Consider the following 7,026-nt stretch of genomic DNA (forward strand, 5'->3'; position numbering starts at 1 on the left):
TTTATTATTATCGTTATTTTAATGACACAGTGGATCCTGCAAAACCTTAAGATGAATTTATGCAAGTCACGTTTCAGAAATCACAAATCCTAGCAGATGAGCATGCATCTAGACATTGTTCTGTCCTCTCTGAAACTGCTGATGGACTTGTCGTCAGCCTCAGTGTTTAACAACAGGCAAAAATCTGTCATATTGCTTAGCTAAGATGCAGATCTTCTGAAAACAGCTATTTCAGAAAGCCACTTCTTAGTTTGAGAAAGTATTTAATGGAAAGGGTTTTAATAATCTGTAGTGCTAAGACTAAGCGTAGTAATCTAAGTCCAAGTCTAGCTCTGCCACAAATTCTGGGAGCAATAATGGGCCAGACACAGGCTTGAAGCTCACCAATGAGAAAACAATGCCAAATGCACATAAGCTTAGGCCATTAGCTTCTGTCAAGTAACCTGAAGTTGTTTCATGAAAGATGGCAAGAACCAGAGTGCAATTATCTACTGGGTTCTGGAGAATATCCTCTCACGTTAACAGCAGGACACCGAGGAAGGAACATACATACTCCGTTCACCTACCTGTTTGCCAAAAGGACTTATCTTTTTTTCTTGGAAAGCACTGCCCTCTTTGGTTTTTATTTTTTAACCCTAAAGGTTGCATTGCTTTCTGAATGCAAGGTAGGTGCCATGGGGTATACAGACAGCACACAGAAAACTGAGCAATCAGTAAATGAGTTTGTGATCACTACCATCTCCAGTCCTTGGTGTTCCAACACTTCTATCACAAAAGCATGAATTTCTCTGCTTTAGTGCTCCTCTAACCCTTTCCTTTTTCCAATAACTTCCTTTATAACAACACTGACACTTTCCTCACTCTTTTCTGGCGTATTTTTCATTATAAAAGTATATTCTAGCTCTTTCCTGATTTAAAATTGTAGTTTGCATTTTGATCATCAATTGATTTCCCATTCAACATGCTATTTAAAATTCCTCTCTGCAAGTCTCTACTGCACAGCTCCCTGAAACCCACACACTTTAACCAAGCTTCTCCCTCTAGACTGGCCCCCTCCTTGTATTCAAGCTCCTCTTATTAAGACTTTGAGCTAATGTTTTCCTAACTAAACCTCCAAAGGAGTCAACTCTGCTTCTCCCTTACTAGTCCATGGCCCAGCCATTCTTCCTCTGAAGAACTTCCCTCGGGTTCCCACCTGCCACTGTGCATCTCTCTGCTCCTCTGGGCCTCTGAAGGGAGGAGCAAAGTATTTTCTGGGGCTCAGCCTCCTGTCACTGTCTCTCTGAGTTCCTTTGCAGGTGTGCAGCTGAGCTCTATCACATAATCTAACTCGTCAGCTCGTCTACTGCAACACCCTTTTCGGTCCTTAAGTACAGTCTTGCCCTGTTCTGATCTGTTTAGAAAGCTCCTACAAGGATGATCTAATTTACTGCCTTAATCACAACTAATGTTCTTCTCAAAAACTGTAAGTTTTCCCATCACTTCCAAGTTAATATGGGCTTTCGTGGCTTAACCTCATTCCACAAGTCACTGAGTACCCAGATGACAGCTCCTAATTACAGGCCCTGACAGCAGCTTACGGTGACTGCCTCCTAAACACAGAAATGCACAACGCTATCTTCCCTCCTGCTGAGCTTCACGCCTGGGAGGAGCTTTTCATACACTTCTGGCAGCCTATCTATCTTGCTTCCTGAAAATTCTTGCTGTGCTGCTCAAAACCATGAAAACTGTCACGCTCCTGCTGTAGCGGTATCGCCGTTTCACATGCTGAGTAATGCTGTCCATTTCTTTCCATTCCCACCTGTCTACAACCATCTGTTGCCTTTTATCTTGTAAGCAGTTTGGAAAAGGGCTGTTTGTTTTTTGTTGTTTTTTTTTTTTTTTCACCTGTTCTGAGCTCACTACAGTACAGCCCTAGAGCTCATACTAAGGCTTGTGAAGTCAATAGCAACACAGAATTGTTACAGAAGACAAATACCCAGTAGATTAGCTTGTTTCAATTGTTTAAGACAAGGCTTTTGGTTAGAACAGAGTAAAGAAAACTTAAAACCAGAACTCACCAATCTCATCTGGACTGCCAGGTCCAGTTCTTTCAAAGTCCGACTTCACACAGGTCAAGATATCAAGGTTCTCCTAATTCCAAGCAGCAAGAAAGATCGGTCACAAACGTGCAGAAAAACAGACGTGCATACATGTACATCCACTGACAGACACGTCTGTCTGTTGATGCTTACACAGTAACATTATCGAGGCACCCCGTATACACACAAAAAATAAATTATTGCACAAGAGGAGAGAATGGGAATATGATTGCGTGCACCCACAATCAGTAACAAGAATTTCTGCTCTAAACCAGGGCTCAGTACATGCAGTGGTTAAATACTTGCCCAGATACAAAACTGAGTGCATTAGTTAATCATAGGTTAATAACCTACAGTGTGACAGAAGCAAGGAAAAAGAACTACCTTTCTAGCAGACATACCAAAAGAAATCATACAGGCGTGTGAGAGATGCTAATAAAAAGTACTGTGGACAATTCTGGATTCATTTCACAGCCCTGGGCAACCAGCTCTAGGTGTCCCTGCTTGAGCAGGGGAGGGTTGGACCAGGTGACCTCCAGAGGCCCCTTCTAACCTCAACCATTCTGTGATTTGAGAGAAAAAGAAGGCAATTCAGAGCTAAACAAAAAGCTATGAAAGTAGGTTATCGGGAAGTTTTAAAACGATGTGCCTATCATTCATAAGAAACAGTAATTTAATAAAATAGTTTAATTTAATAGAGCAAAACTAAGACAGAGGAGTATGATTGCTGCATACAGCTTTAACAGGGGTTCCTCTAGAGACAGGGGTTTATTTAAGCTCTCAGGCAAGGCCAGCACACGAACAAATATACATAAAGTAGCCATCAGTTCATTCAGCTGGAAATTTGAAAGGCTTCAAGTTCCTGAAAACTCTGGGAGCAGTTTGCAACCAAGGAAGAATTCTAAAATGCAAGTTAGGTCAATTAAAGAAAACAGCTCCATTTGCCTGTAACAGATGATTAAAGCTACATGATACTGGAGACTCTTTGTGAGCTCTCGGGAAAAAAGATGTTAACAGGAATCAAAATTCGAGCGAGTGACCAACACAGGAAGCCATGCACTGCCTTTTGTTAAGCTTTCCAAGTAAGTGCGTTCCTGAGCATGACGAGAAATATGATCTAGGAGTTACGGATAAAAAGCTAAACAGCTTAAACTGCCAAGCTGATGGAAAGCACCGGTCTTTTTGCATATTCAGTCCCCCAGGCAGAGCTTTTAGTAACATTTGGAGTAAAAACCCAAGTCCGAAACAGCTGTTTGTAAACAGTGTCTATTCAAAATGCAGAAGGCAATTCAGAAACTGGAGTGGAAGACATGCATTTCAGCATCTCCCCGTTATCCCACATCTTCTGCAGAAGATGCTTCCTCCACTCTTAAAAGATATCTGGAGCACAACCGTATCAGTAAGACATGAAGATATAACCAGAGAGCAAGACCAAATGGTAGTTTAGACCACACTATTCTTTGGAAGGAAGTTATTTCAGTTCAATTAAAAATTACAACTAAGTTACTTCCCTACGTGAAATACTCTACAAAAATGGCAAACTGACGGAGTATTTGCTCTGTCATTTGTACCTCAACATCTTCCCAACATCTTTGGCATCTACGCATCTGCTCCATTTCATCCATTTTTTGTAGCACAACTTCCGCAGTACTAAGATACAAAGTTGACATGTAAGAGCAAAGTTAGGCATGTATGAACAAAATAAAACAGCACACATAATCAGTAAGAGATTTTAATGTAGTACGCACAAAGCAAAAGTCATTGACACTTAGCCAAGATTTTAGACATTACCAAAAAATTAGGTCAAATCTTTATTTTTGATAGAGATTTAAGAACAAGCTTTTGAGGATTTGCAAACATACGCTGTTTTCAGGTTTATTTTCCCCTCTTACTGAGCACATTTAAAATATATATATATTTAAATGCAGGAGGAAAATAAGAATTCTGACATCCTACTAAGATGTTATAAAAAAATTATGTCAACTTTTAATCCTTCTTAAGTTGCTCTGCACAGTAGCATTAAGTCATTTTTTGTTAACCGAGGAAAGGCTGTTTGTTCTTCTCTACATGGGAATCTAAGTTTCGTGTTGTAGAAAATGATGAAATGCAAGGAAAGCAAATTCTGAAGCAGAAAACAATTTTGGCTTCAGAAACAGAAATAAACCATGGACAGAAATGCAGAATCGCTAGGACTACTTTGCTTTGACTGTATCAAACCATCCTCAGTTTCTTAATCAAGCATTACATTTACTTTTGTGAGTATGGAACCAAAAGTTCATTAAAAATGAAGGCACTTCTGATGCTAAGAAAACTGCCAAATGGGGAAAACTCAACAAATTGAACTCTCAATGCCAGGAGCAGCCATACCTCTTTGCTGTCAAAATACAGAGCAAGTCGAGGCCAACATCATGCCATAGTGCAAAGGCTTGCTAAGAAAGATCATTTTAAGAGGTCTGCAAGAAAAGATGACTTACTTTGTTATAAGTTTGTCAAATAGAATGGACGAGTTAGTAGTAGAGTACCGACTGCGTCCGACTCTACAGCTGCGGCGCAGCTCCAAGTCCCTGTTTTCTCCGTGGACTCGTCTCACAGTTTTTGCACCAGCTCTACTCCTCAATGTTCTGGTGACTGAAACGCAGAAACAAAGTATTTTGAAACAGTGAAGATGGGATTCTCCTTATTTCACCGTTGCTCTTGTAAAATGGAAACAGACAAACAAAAAAGGCACCCTGAAGTGGATTGATTTTTCTTTACATTTCAGATCAGAAGTTGTTGTCACAACCACTGCATTCCACTTACTTATCGCTCTGCACGTTTAAACCGTCTACTTAAAACTGTGACCTGTAGAGAAATTCTTAAAGAGACTGAAAGCTAGCCAGACAAAAAAAAAAGGTGCAACTTTTGTTCCATGCAGGAGGGAAATCTACTCCAGTTATTTCTGTCTTGGAAAAGTGAGAACAATCAACACCTTTCTCTAAGGTGTTTTCACTCCATTCATGTCAAACTGTATCTAACAGTGCTCAAAACAAACACTATTACATTGCAAGCCTCTTCCTAAGAGGTGTATGTTTGATTACTCTGTTTATGCATGCAGCACTTTCATTTCCTGCATTATGATCTAACAGCTCAAGGAGGTAAGAATCGTTTCAAGAGAAACACCCAAACACCACATAACTCAAACTCGTGCTTTTTAGAAAAAAGCCTGCCCATTGTTTACTATACAGCACCCTTTGGCACAGGTTTGTTGCTTGCACTGTCATTAAAAGAGCCAAGAGGACAAGGGGAAGGGAAGAGCTACACCACTGTGCTGGTAGGATCACAGCTAAGGTTTACTTTTGTGCTTGCCAACTATAAAACTAAGTTTGAACTTACCAAGTATCAATTTACTTTGCACAATTAGAACAGTTTGCTTTGTGCCTACGAAGCTGCAATTCACACTGCTCCCTCCCCAAGGAATTCATAAAATCTCCTGTTTGCACCTACCTCTCTTCACAGAAAAGTCACTGAGGACTGAATTCAGCTGACTACAGAAGGCTTTGGGGCCAAATGAAAGCGATGGAGTGACCAAGTGCCATCCTCTTCAGTAACCAGCGTAAATAGGTATCCCGGGGACTTACAGCCACTTACCTGTGTTTTTCTCAACTGCCTACATTAAGAAAGAGGACAGGGGAGAGAAGGGAGGAAAGACTTGTTGTATTAGACCCATCAAGGATGGGAAATTTCACCATGTTTACAAGCCAGTGCTCCATGGTATACAAAGAGAAGCCTGTAGGCCTCACGCAGGATCCACATCCCAAGTCTGTTGCGTACCATATACACGCGGTTCTGTATGTACCCACATTTCCTAGCTTGCTCATGTTGAATTCTCAAAATTATGAGCAATAGCACCCAAGTGGAAAAGATACATGTCCTGGTTTCAGTTAGGACAGAGTTAGTTCTCCTCCTAGTGGCGGGTAGGTTGCTATGTTTTGGCTTAGGAAGTGTGAAAGGATGTTTAGAAGAGTGCTGATACCACCCCGATGTTTCAGTTGCTGCAGAGCAGTACTTACAACAAGCCAAGGAACTTTCGGTGTCTCACTCTCCTACTAGCGATCAGAATCGGCGCACAGCAACAGCTGCGAGGGGACAGACTCAGGATGGCCGACCCCAACTGGCCAAAGAATTCTATGCCTTATGGCAACATGCTGCACCATGGATAGGGCGGGGCAGCTGGGCTGCTAGGGGTTACGCTGGGCACTGGTCAGCGGGTAGTGAGCAACTGCATTGCACATCACTTGTTTTGTACACATTACTATTAGCAGTACTATCATCATCATCATCATCATCATCATTATTTTCCTGTCTTAATAAACTGTCTTTATCTCAACTCGCAGGCTTCACTTTCCCGTTTCCCTCCCCCATCCCAGAGAGGGAGGTGGGAGGGTTGGAGAAGGGCTGTGTGGTTTAACCCGGCCGGCAGCTAAACACCACAACACCACCTCAAAGGGGTTTGGGAAAAAAAACACATGTTTTTTTTAGAAAAGCAGAAGACTTCCACTGAGAAGAGGGATTCTAGTTTTAAGGTACTGGTATGCCATCAGCATGCTCATAGGCCTCTGCTGATTTTAGCCAGAGGTTTATCAGGCCACAACTCACTGCACATGCTTTCTCTCTTGCTTTTCAATCTACAGATCGAACAGAGATTGAACATACAGAAATACAGTACCTTGAAAAGCGTCTTCTCTTGACATTTCCCCTCAGTATCGCCATACTTTCTTCAAAGCTGGAGACTGAACACCGCAGGATGCTTTTTCTCATTGATCTTAAACGGTGTCCGTTGAAACATTCAATACTGGTAGAAGAATAATCCTAGGGAAAGAAGGAAATAAGAATATATTTATGCAAACCACGTAGATTCAGATAAAGAAATTCTGCCTCACGCAAGTTTAATTAACCCTCCTGACTT

The 7,026-nt window shown here is 41.4% G+C and overlaps 1 long non-coding RNA gene across 1 annotated transcript; it reads right to left on the minus strand.

The window, feature by feature from the left end:
• Positions 1-1,545: 1,545 nt before the first annotated feature.
• LOC309889089 lies at positions 1,546-4,700 on the minus strand. Its single transcript, XR_014319186.1, has 3 exons — positions 4,556-4,700; positions 3,653-3,731; positions 1,546-2,133 (listed from the first exon to the last, which is right to left on the minus strand). It is a non-coding gene; the product is annotated as an uncharacterized lncRNA (long non-coding RNA).
• Positions 4,701-7,026: the final 2,326 nt, after the last annotated feature.

This window comes from Aythya marila (genome assembly GCF_965140915.1).
Source record: "Aythya marila genome assembly, chromosome: 32".
Classification (NCBI taxonomy): Eukaryota; Metazoa; Chordata; class Aves; order Anseriformes; family Anatidae; genus Aythya; species Aythya marila.